General features: G+C 37.8%; 2 long non-coding RNA genes across 2 annotated transcripts; one reads left to right on the forward strand and one right to left on the reverse strand.

Moving 5' to 3' along the window:
• Positions 1-2732: 2732 nt before the first annotated feature.
• On the reverse strand, positions 2733-4452 carry LOC145423787 (uncharacterized). Its single transcript, XR_013904828.1, has 2 exons — positions 3970-4452; positions 2733-3300 (listed from the first exon to the last, which is right to left on the reverse strand). It is a non-coding gene; the product is annotated as an uncharacterized LOC145423787 (long non-coding RNA).
• Positions 4453-6325: 1873 nt separating this feature from the next.
• On the forward strand, positions 6326-7606 carry LOC145423509 (uncharacterized). The gene is made up of 2 exons (XR_013904566.1): positions 6326-6455; positions 6832-7606. It is a non-coding gene; the product is annotated as an uncharacterized LOC145423509 (long non-coding RNA).
• Positions 7607-12044: the final 4438 nt, after the last annotated feature.

The following is a 12044-nucleotide window of genomic DNA, read 5'->3' on the forward strand; positions in this document are numbered from 1 at the left end:
AATGTTGCTGAGCTGACCTGTGGTATGCTATGTCTTCTAAAGCACGTATAATGTAAACAGAACTGGTCTTTGCACAGAAGCCTGTGGAGCTTCATAATTAACCTCAGTGTGTGAAGAGGACTCTCCATTTAATAATAGCTGTAATAAAATGTTCTGGCCGACGGTGTTAAACGCTGCACTTGGGTCTAGCAGGGAAGATTTCAACTTTTCAATATGAATGAAGGCTGAAAACTGATTAGATTAATGTCTGATGATCTTTTCTGTGCTTCTTCAAGTTTGTAACACCAAACATATTAAAGGATGATGTAAGGCTCACAGGAAGAGTTTAATTAGACACACATTTACTATTTTTCTTTATACTCTTTCTTTCTTGACATGTTTAATATGATTACTATCAGAGGAGAAAATGAACCTTGTGTAGTCTAAAAACTTTTTTATTTAATCAAACTGTAATGTTGTTGAACTCTGACGGACATGTCTTTTAATCTTGTCAACAAATCCTTAATCATCTAAATCTGCCATTTATCATCTTGTAAAATGTTCCCTCTGCTTCTGTTGCACATCTCCCCGGACACTCTCTGCTTCACCAGCCCTGTGCAGGTGGTCCAACCCCTGCCTGCCTCCTTAAACTGGGGTGTTTAAATCTCTTTACCTCTGTTGTGAACTTCACACAAAGTTTGTGGTAACAAAATCAAACTGACGAGGATCTCGTTTGAAAAACACACACACTCACGAGACAAAATAAAAACAGACTGCTCAAAGCAAAAGCAGAGCCCTCACAGCTGGTAGTACAAACACAGTGACAACATGCGTATTAGATACCCTCAGTGCCAAAAGCATAAATATGAAAAAATGTGATCACCAAGAATATCCTAAAAATGGCATTGAGGTGCGTGTTACAGTAAAGAAAAAAAAAAGTAGCCAAATTTTCATCGGAAAATGTTGAATTTTAGTAAAAACAATGCTCTGTAGTTTGATACTGTCGTTACAGACAAAGCAGATGTTTAAAGCCTTTGGACGCACATTTGAAATGCACTCATTCTCCTTATCAGCTGGAAACATTAAAGCCGTAAAATGACTTTTTCAAACGGATAAAAACTATTGAACAGCAGCAATGTTGAGCCTGTTCCAAAATTTGAATGTACATGTGTTGAAGGTGCGGGTCTTGTTGAATTATTAAACATACTTTCTTTAATTTTTCAAGCCACAAAAACAACAACTTTTAATTTTCTTCTGCTTGAGTCTCGGCCTCGGGTAGCTCTACTTATCATTGCTCAGTCAGTCGTCTGTTTGTGCTACTTTTTTTCAAGGAGCAGTGGATTATTGGTAAGGGTGACTTTATGTGTTTAGCTACTTAAGTGGAAGTACTGTGGAAAGTTTTACCTTACATACATAGATCTACCAGTACAGCTTCTGAGGTATCTGTTTACAAAATGTTATAATCTATTCAAAGGTTCTTTGCAATTTTACATTGATAAACATGATCCTGAACACATTTGGCCCACATAAAGTACTATGGCCATCACACGGTCATTTAGAATTGTTTAAATAACTCGTGTCTTAAGTCCTTCCATCAAACAGAAAATTAAAAAAAAAAAAACATGGTTCACTTTTACATCACAAAATGTTAGAAATATAAGCCGTTCATAACAACCTGAAAGGTTGGGAGTTTAAAATGCAAACCGATGGAAGCAGAAGTAGAAGACTATAATGTCTCAGAGCACACGGTGCCTATTAATGTGTAGACATGTATAAATAAGAGCTTAATAAAGATGCTTAATTTCTTAAGAAATAAACAGGTGGAGTGATCTTTATCAAAAGTGGATGTTGCATCTGTGGCTAAACCCCTGTACCCAAAAAAACTTTAAAAATCTACTGTGTGTGAGGCTGTGTAAGTAAAGCTTGCCCTTCACACCTGCGTGTAATAAACCATTTGTTGGGGGTTGTGGATTTGGCACCTCAGCATTGTGAAAGTGGGGAAACATGTTTCTGGCTGTGCATAAGATTTCTGCTTACAACTTAGAATCTCAGTTCTAAATGAAATTCAGATGTTTTTTTAAGTATGGCTAATGTATTAATTGACTTCTAAGGCGCACACACACACACACACACACACACACACACACACACAAGAACAACACAGAGAAGAAGAAGAGGGGGTCGTTTTACTACACATCATAAAAACGCAATCATTCATCTTCCAACTGTATCTTTCTGTTCTGGCTTTAGAGTCATAGGTTGTTTACTGAGCCGTACTTTGGGAGTCATACTGTTGTGATACTGAGGAGAAAAGGGTAAGGTTTGATAGACTAAACCCTTACACACATAACTTGAAAAACCTAAAGAGTGTGTGAGACTGCTAGCTGTGTTGTTCAGCATTAAACTCATCTACAAATGTGTTAGTAAAGAGCGACTTGTACTTCTGTCCCATTAAGCAACGGTTTAACAAATTTCACTGCAAACTATAAAAGGAATCTGGATTTATATAGAACATAGTAGTGATGGATTAAGTGCAGGAAACACTAGTATAAGGTGTCTATTGAACAAATCTCCTTCAGCGTTCAAAATGACCAAAGTGAGGCCTACAGGCGTTTCTCTCGATTGGTTGTGTTCAGGGAAAAAGCAGCTAAATACACTGAGACTGCTCCACATTGTTAGTGAGTTAACTCTGGATATCTGTAGGTTTTGTCAAACTTGGAGTGAACAAAAGCAGAAAAACAGTAAAAGATGCAGACAGTGAAAGTCTGGTTTATTTCATGAACACAATGAAACATTTTACAGTCCACAGAGCAAAGTAGCATACATGATAAATAGATACACATAACATGAGAAGTAAAACTCGTCGTCTTACCACATGTTATATTCTGTAAACTTAAAATAACCACAGAAATTAGAGTTTAGTGTTTTAAAGTCATTATTAAAAACATGAGTCAACATTACTGAAGTGACGCTTTAACGATGCGTCTTATCACCGTGTTTATGATGATAAAACATGTTCTCTCGTTAGTAGTTGTCTGCGCTGTCACTTGTCATGAAAATGTCCAGAGCCAGGGTTCCTCTTTAATCACCATTGATCATTAATAGGGTCACAAAAGATTTGTCACATTATCCCCATAAACAAAATGCTTTTATAGAAATCATTGTGATACAAATATTTAGATTCTTGATTCACAATGTGCACGAACTCAAAATCTTTAGAGGTTCATATTTATAAAGTATCGCAAATAATACATTTATACCATTGTATGAGCTACTTCTTGTAAAAACTGATTGAAAAAAGCTCCTGTCGTGACCTTCCTTCTGTGAGGACACACACACACACACACACAGAGAGAGAGAGAGGGGGAAGATCATTAGGATTGGAGGCGTTTTTGGATTTTCACTTATTGTTGGCTTTACAGTCACATAAAATTCATTCCAATTTTTTTGCCTTTGCTTCAATTAAGGTGTTTCTTTAAATCTACAGCAGCTTCCTTTTCAAAAAGTTTACTGACATAGTAAGGAAGTAGCTAGGGAACTCAGTAAGTATGAGCAACAACAGCTTAGGGACTGTTTCTACAATAAAGAGGAATTCATCATCATCTGCAGTTCATCAAAAAAAAAAGTGCCATTAAAAACAATTCAGCAGATCCTCAAAGTATGGATACAATCTGTTTTCAGCTGTAGAGGTACGCTTCATGTACTTATCAACATGCAGTTTAGAGGCTTGCATTAGAGTGCTTTGGTACTTGGGCCTCTTTTATTTAGCACGGTTATACCATTGTGTATTTAGCTATATAAATATGCTCAAGAGTCTATTGTATGTTTGTCATGCAATTAAAAATTCAAAAATATAATTTTTAAATCAGTAACTTTGCAAATTTAGAGGAAATGTTTTTGGATAACAAATGTGTCACATTTTCAACAGGGTTTGAATAATCAGCGTTAACACAGAGACATTTATGCGCTGGGTATAACAGACATCCTTACCTTGGAGCAGAGAAACACGGTGTATTGTTGCTTTTCTCTATTGTATAAGCAGCGCCCGACTGTCAGAAACGCTCTGTGCGGGTAGCAAAGTCGGATCCGACGCACATCCAGGAATCCGTGTGAAAGAAAGGTCTCGCTGCAGCTAGGCTCTCAGGATAGTCAGGCTTTTATTTATATTTGCATTCTGGTGCGTTAAAGCAGCCTCTGTGTCCCGCTTGGATCCTCATTCCGAAAATTCAGATATTTAAATAAAATGGTGAATTGGCTAGTGATGAGGAGCCACTTAGATCCGTAAAATGAGGTTTGATTAAATTAAACTCTTATGAACAGCTATGAACTCTACCTCTCTGCTGATGTGTTCCAAACAAGCAATGTTTTCTACACGTCCAAACTGTGTGCTAACTACCTCACACCGCTGTGTCTGGGATCCGAAAAAATAAAAAGTTAAAACGCTATACCTTGGGGGGAATTGTGAAGTGCTGAGGAAACTACTGTGTGTCTGATGGGGTGTTTTTATATAGGTGGACTTGGTTTCAGTTGGCCTCTGACATGATAAGATAAAATAAAGGAAACTGATTGTAATGGAACTACAGTGCTGGGATGCTCTTGATAAGGGAGCCTCTTTTATTGTTTTATGACTTGTTTTGCTGACTGTTGAGGGCCTAACTGTAACCAACTCTGTCTAACTGTTGCAGAGTTAAGAATCTGTAGTTTTTAGAAGTAACACAAGAAAAGTTTATTTCTAAAGGAATACCTGTTGTTTGTGGTGCTCTATTTAAAACTATTAGTGTCACGAACCAAAGTTCAGCGCACAAGCTGGACCCAGAAGCAGAGCCAACACACACAGGAGTACGAGAAAATAAACTTTATTTTAACTGAAGGTGTCCCGGGAGGGTAGAAGGAAAACACGCGTGAAACTCGAGAAACCAAGGGACCGGGAGATGAGTCGCGCAGGAATGCCGAAAACGGGACTGTGGGAGGCTGCAACAGAAAAAGGACAAGAATTATTGGGGCGCGGGGAAATAGCAGCATACGTGGGGGAAGAGTATGAGTCTTACGGTGACAGCGGGGCCGTGGGAGCCGGAGGGAGGGGTGAGGGTCCGCGCTAAATTTGCAAAGTTACTGATTTAAAAATTATATTTTTGAATTTTTAATTGCATGACAAACATAAGAGAGTGATATTATACCCCTTTCGTCAAAAAAAGTGACAGGTTACTTCCGGAGCTCATTAATTATTCATGAGCTCCGGAAGTCCGGAAGTAATTAAATTATTCATGAGCTCCGGAAGTAGGAAGTAATTAAGTAATAAAAATATGATATTCATAAAAATATGATATTCATAAAAATATAATTGATTATTTAGAAAGTTTCTTATATATCAAAAAATAGCATTCTTTTATTTCTTTAAGCAATTAAATTTTTATTTTAATTTTTTTATGCTCAAAAAACGCCATCTGGTGGCGGGTCAGTGTGTGTGCGCGCGCCCGCGCGCGCCCGAGGCTGTGTGTCTGGGCGCGGGGGCGCGCCCGTGTCTCCGGACCGTGCTCTCTCGGGCTCCGTGCTCATGTGTTTAAAAATGTATTAAACCATATTAAAAATGTTTAGTTAAACTTGTGCTTTTGTAACGTTCAGTATGGCCACAAACACATGCTGCATGCCTTGGGGGAAAACTTTATTTCGATTTATATGCATTTGTAGATTTAGAATAAAACTCATACTCGCGATCCCCTAACCCTCCTTAGATGCATAAGCAGGGAAAACTCCTTAAAAAACCCTCCGCGATTTCTCCAAAACCCTACAATAACTTGTTAGGGTACCCCCTCTATTCCCAAAACCTTATATTCGATAACAGGGGAAATCCTGAAAAAATCCTTAGTCTTTTTTCTCAAATTCAGCGCCCCGCGGCTCCCTTCATGCTCAGCCAAACAAAGCCAAAACTCCTTTTAAAAATTTCTCCGCGATTTCTCCAAAACCCCTAGAATAACTTGTTAGCTACCCCTCTATTCCCAAAAACCTTATATTCGATAACAGGGAAAATCCTTATTCTTTTTTCCTTCAAAAACTTCCCTCTTACTAGCAAGCTCTAAAATTCAACGCACACTCTAAGTTCTACCTCGCTCTTAATCTCCGATCCACAACTTCTTGCAGAGCACAATTTTTTCCTGCTTGTTCGCTCCCCGCTCTGCTCCCTAATGCGCTGCTTACCTCGTTTGAAAATTCCCCCCTTAGACCAACTCCGCCTCACTGCGCCCCGCTGCCAATCACATAACCCTTGCACCGCTCCCTTCGCACCCCGGTTAGCCAATCCACTCCAGGTCTGATTTTACGATCTCCCGCTGAGGTTAAGACTATCTTCGAACCCCCAGAAGACATCTGACTTCAGACGTATCAACAACTGGCGCCGCTCAGACTGCTTGCGAGTTCGCATAGGGAGCGGCCGATTTCAACAGCAACTTGCGTCTCTTTCCTTATCCGCATATCATTCGGTAAGTGTTAATCTTCCTCTCTAACTACATTTTTGCATTTTCCTTTTTACCATTCTGTCAATCCTTTCATTTAAAAAAATAAATAAATATCACAATGGTTTGTAACAGGTACAATACACCATCCATCCATCCATTCGCCTCCACTTATCCTTTTCTTAGGCTCGCGCGGTGCGCTGGAGCCTATCCCACGTACAATACACTTTAAAATATATATAAGCTCCACTTTTAACTCCCGTAAAAGTTTATACATTACATGTCTACATCACCTATCATGGCCTCATCAGGTATCTCATATCATCTTGTTATTGTTATGTTATTTGATATTTTGCTAGTTTGCGTGTTTTAAAACTCTTTTTGTTTTTCTTTATATTTTTAGACCCAGATGTGTTAACCTGATCCCTGCGAAACACCAGCTCTGCGTGGATTTTGACCGCGAGTGACCGGATGTTGTTTCCGGCCTGAGGTAAATGCCGTGAGGCTCGTTTGAAAGATTGCGCCCGAGACCAACTCCGCCTCCAAGGCATGCCTACCTTTAGCTGCCACCAGTGAGATATCAGAGCCGGGCTCCACATATCCAATCAGGAGCACGAGCAAGACAGCTTTTGCAGACTCTCCAGAAATATACAAGTCCTTACCAACTGCTCTGCAACCCAGTGTTTCTGGTCCCCTCACTAACATCGCTTTTTGAGATATTTTTTATGAACCACCAAAAAAGCAATTTTACCCCACAGTACAGAAGACTGGGTCTGAGGGCAGCAGCGGGGACAAATGATTGTAATGAAGCGACGGACATTTCATGGCTGGTCTTGCATAATCGTGAGTTATTATGTCATATGGTGATAAGTACATAGTTTTGCAAGAGGCATACAAGCACTGTGGAAAAAGTAATCATAAAACTGTTTTTGTGAACACCCTACGTTATGCTTTAAAAAATGTGATACATGTAATGTGATCATCAAAGAACATGATTTTTTTTAAAAAAAAAAAACTTTTATTCTTATGCTTTTAAAGTATGTCAGATTATCTTAAAACACTTATGTGTATGTTATAATGTTTTTCTTACACCATGTGTAATTTTTATAGACACCTTATTCATTGTATCAATGTGTAATTATGTATCTTTTGATAAATAAATAAAATATTTAATCTTGTATTTGTGTACTTTCTGGTGATTCAATAAAAAATTAGTCACATATCGCTCTGATAAACACAGATGGCTGAAAGAAATGTTTGATGGAACAAAGGAAACAAGTGTCTTGCTGCTAAACTTTTAAGTCACCATGGTTTAAATGAGAAAGTCTGTATGTAAAACATGAAAAACTCCATATCAGTGATATCTACAAAGGTGTACTCATTTCTTTGTAATGGTACTTTACTGTTCCAATGAAACAAAAAGAAAATCTCATTTTTAAAGTACATTTTTCGGCCATCCTGACCTATTTTCAGGGGCAAGAATGTTGATGTTAGACTGTGTTTTAAATCAGGTTGTGATCTTAAACTAACTATCACAGCACTGATTTCAGTTGTAATCTCAATTAGAATCCCAATTTGGCTTTTCTCCAGTCAGTGTTATGGTGAAATTTAACTTGTTCTTTTGTGTAATTGCACATGGCCCAGCAAAGGACCCCTTAGTAAACTGTACAGCATAAGTTTTCAATTCACTTTTGTCAGAAAACTTCACAGTATGAGAAGTTACAGCACAGTTTCTCCAAACGTGTGGTTCTTTTTCAGCCAGCGTGCTTTTAGAGCATCTACATTAGCTCATGTAGTAAAAGTACAATCAGTAAGTGTACTTTAACATTTGAGATTCCGAGTCACTCTTGCTTAGATCATGTGAACTATATCATGAACCTTTTTTTGTATAATGCATCAAACGTGTTCAAATCAGTTTATTTTCAATTTATTTTAACTAATCTAGAGACAAGCAACTCCTTTTTAGCTTCTGTTATGTATTTACCTCTCACACCTTAATCTAGATGTTAGTGTTCTCAGAGTTAACATGTCTCATGTTGCCATGTTGTATTTCTAATACCCAGCCTCAGTGTTCGCCCTGTTGACCCTCAAATCCAAACACCAATGATCTAGATATTCACAACATTCATAAGGAGATTCTTAAGGTCTTAAGTTTTGTTGTTTTTATGTTTTACAAAAAAAAAACTTCACATTTTTTATATTTTTAAACGAAAGTGACATGCAAGGATATTTTTCTTTAGTGATGTTGCTTCAGCAATCTCAAATACTAATTATTCTGGGAATTTTTATGGTCAAACTATGTGATTTTCCAAATGTGTGTGTGTGGAGTAAAATGACCTTGTTCTTATGATGTTGTCACCGTGAATCATTTAGGATTAACAACACAAATTGTATTGATAGCAGAAACAGTCTTATAACTTATAATTCTCACACGTTACCGCTAGTTTTACAAACGCAGTCTTCTTCAGCTCTGTTTATGTAGCTTTTATGAAACTGATTTTCCATAGTACAAGTAGAATTTAATTTTTCTTTGCTCTCCAGTATAAATGCAATAATTTGCAGGCTTTTTACTGAAACTCTCACAATGCAACACTCAATGCTCAGAGCTTCATATATCAACAGCTCTGAAAATATCTTCTTTTTTAAAGTAATGTAGGACAGGATCTCTCACTCTCTGTGTCTCAAAAAAACCCAACTAAACTGGCAATCACCACTAAACAAATGAAAGTAGTTTATGGCTTTTTTATCAGCTGCATTTCTTTCATTTATGTATTGATCCCATTGTTTATTGGTAATGCTTTTAGGTCACTGTTTTAGCATGTCTGCCTCACACTCCATTTAAACAGTTTAACAGATAGTGGGGTCTGGTAAGGAAGTTGGGGGGAAGCAGACAACTCCACAGGAAGAGTCTTTTTGTCTTTTCTCCACTGTAAAAGATAGCAAGGCAGTGTGAAACTTTCTTTGCGGGAAAGACAAAACTGAGAGCCATGCTAGGCTCAGTGAGAGACTCTGCTCACCCTCTGCCCCAGCGATGGCAGTCCCTCACCAAGCTTGATTTCTGTTCTTTGTCTTGATTAAAGAATGGTAGCTACCGCTCATCGCTTGTCTGCAGGCTTTATTAAACAGAAAACTTCCACAACAACCTCTAAACAGTGGTTTATGGCTTTTTGTCACCTGCAACACCATGTAACACTTGGATGTTAGATTCTTTTACCAGTCAGTGTTGTTAGCCCCAACCCCCAGGCTCCAGGTGTCTGAGCTCTAACCCTGGCTGCCAAATGTCCCCCTGAGGCCTTTGTGCCTTTTACCACCAGACTAAGTTTGTAGTCCTATCTACTAATATTATTTTATTTTTTTATTATAGCACAAGTTTCAGTTAGGTTACTACTTTGACTTCCTCAATTTGAGCACATTTCTGACCCGATACTTTATCAAGCTTTTACTCGAGTGTTTTTGACACTAGCAGCTGTACTTCTACTTAAGTGAAAATTGCCTGCAATTTTGCCACCTCAGTTGCCACTTTTCTGGAGTTTGTACACTTTTTATATTGAAACGTTCAACGTTTTACGTGTTATCCTTGATCACAGTTCTAAACAAGTTAACTTTCTTCACTTCAAAGTAACCCAAAAAAGAAACTATATGTCCAGTTCTCTTTACTCCAAACCTGGTTTAAGGCTATGCTGTTGTTGTGATATGGCCATACAAATAATATTAAGTTTAATTAATCTTTTAAAAAAATGGCTGCTTCATGGCTACCTGTTCAGAGAATTTGCAGACTTTTATGGAAACTGTCACAATGTAACACTCTCACTGTCAAAACAGGGTTGATCCATGTTTCTATGAACACTGATTAATATATCAACAGCTCTGAAAATCCTTTTTTTTTTTTTTAAGTAAAGCAGAACAGGATCTCTGTATCTCTAAAAATCCCAACAAAACTGGCAATCACCTCTAAACAAATGGAAGTAGTTTATGGATCTTTATCACCTGCAACACCATGTAACACCTAGATGTTAGACTCTTTTACCATCACATTTGCAAGGGTTTATGTGTTATCCTTGATCACAGTTCTAAATAAGTTAACTTTCTTGACATAAAAGTAGCCCAAAGAAGACAAATATATGTCCAGTTCTTTTTTACTCCAAACCTACTGATCGGAAAACATTATGTGATGCTGGAAGTTTTCAACCTATCCATCTGCAAAACAAGTTTACCTGTAAGCCAACACATTAGACGTAAGCAAATTTGTGAAATTCCTGAACAATGTGCTTTGTGGAGTAGCAGTAGTACTAGAACTAGTACTAGTAGTCCTAGTATTCTGCAGCAACCAGGCTTCAAGAGTGATCACTCTTCTGGCTTTCAAATGGTGAAAACATGTCACAGTCTTAACCGCAAATCAGAAATGTTGGTAAATTTAAAAAGGAATTTAAACGTCAGCTTTGACATAGACACAGACTTTATTAATGCCACACTCAGGAAATTCACATGTTACACATGATTTAGCTCACCTGCTAACTCCCCAGAGCAATAACCACATCAGCATCATTAGCCTGAGTGTTGATCCTCCAGGTGAGTGAGTGGAGTTGAGTGTGTGTGTGTGTGTGTGTGTGTGTGTGTGTGTGTGTGTGTGTGTGTGTGCCTTAGAAGTCAATTAATACATTAGCCATACTTAAAAAAACATCTGAATTTCATTTAGAACTGAGATTCTAAGTTGTAAGGAGGAATCTTATGCACAGCCAGAAACATGTTTCCCCACTTTCACAATGCTGAGGTGCCAAATCCACAACCCCCCAACAAATGGTTTATTACACGCAGGTGTGAAGGGCAAGCTTTACTTACACAGCCTCACACACAGTAGATTTTTAAAGTTTTTTTGGGTACAGGGGTTTAGCCACAGATGCAACATCCACTTTTGATAAAGATCACTCCACCTGTTTATTTCTTAAGAAATTAAGCATCTTTATTAAGCTCTTATTTATACATGTCTACACATTAATAGACACCGTGTGCTCTGAGACATTATAGTCTTCTACTTCTGCTTCCATCGGTTTGCATTTTAAACTCCCAGCCTTTCAGGTTGTTATGAACGGCTTATATTTCTAACATTTTGTGATGTAAAAGTGAACCATGTTTTTTTTTTTTTTAATTTTCTGTTTGATGGAAGGACTTAAGACACGAGTTATTTAAACAATTCTAAATGACCGTGTGATGGCCATAGTACTTTATGTGGGCCAAATGTGTTAAGGATAATGTTTATCAATGTAAAATTGCAAAGAACCTTTGAATCGATTATAACATTTTGTAAACAGTTACCTCAGAAGCTGTACTGGTAGATCTATGTATGTAAGGTAAAACTTTCCACAGTACTTCCACTTAAGTAGCTAAACACATAAAGTCACCCTTACCAATAATCCACTGCTCCTTGAAAAAAAGTAGCACAAACAGACGACTGACTGAGCAATGATAAGTAGAGCTACCCGAGGCCGAGACTCAAGCAGAAGAAAATTAAAAGTTGTTGTTTTTGTGGCTCGAAAAATTAAAGAAAGTATGTTTAATAATTCAACAAGACCCGCACCTTCAACACATGTACATTCAAATTTTGGAACAGGCTCAACA

The sequence above is a fragment of the Astatotilapia calliptera genome, chromosome 22 (genome assembly GCF_964374335.1).
Source record: "Astatotilapia calliptera chromosome 22, fAstCal68.1, whole genome shotgun sequence".
In the NCBI taxonomy this organism is placed as follows: Eukaryota; Metazoa; Chordata; class Actinopteri; order Cichliformes; family Cichlidae; genus Astatotilapia; species Astatotilapia calliptera.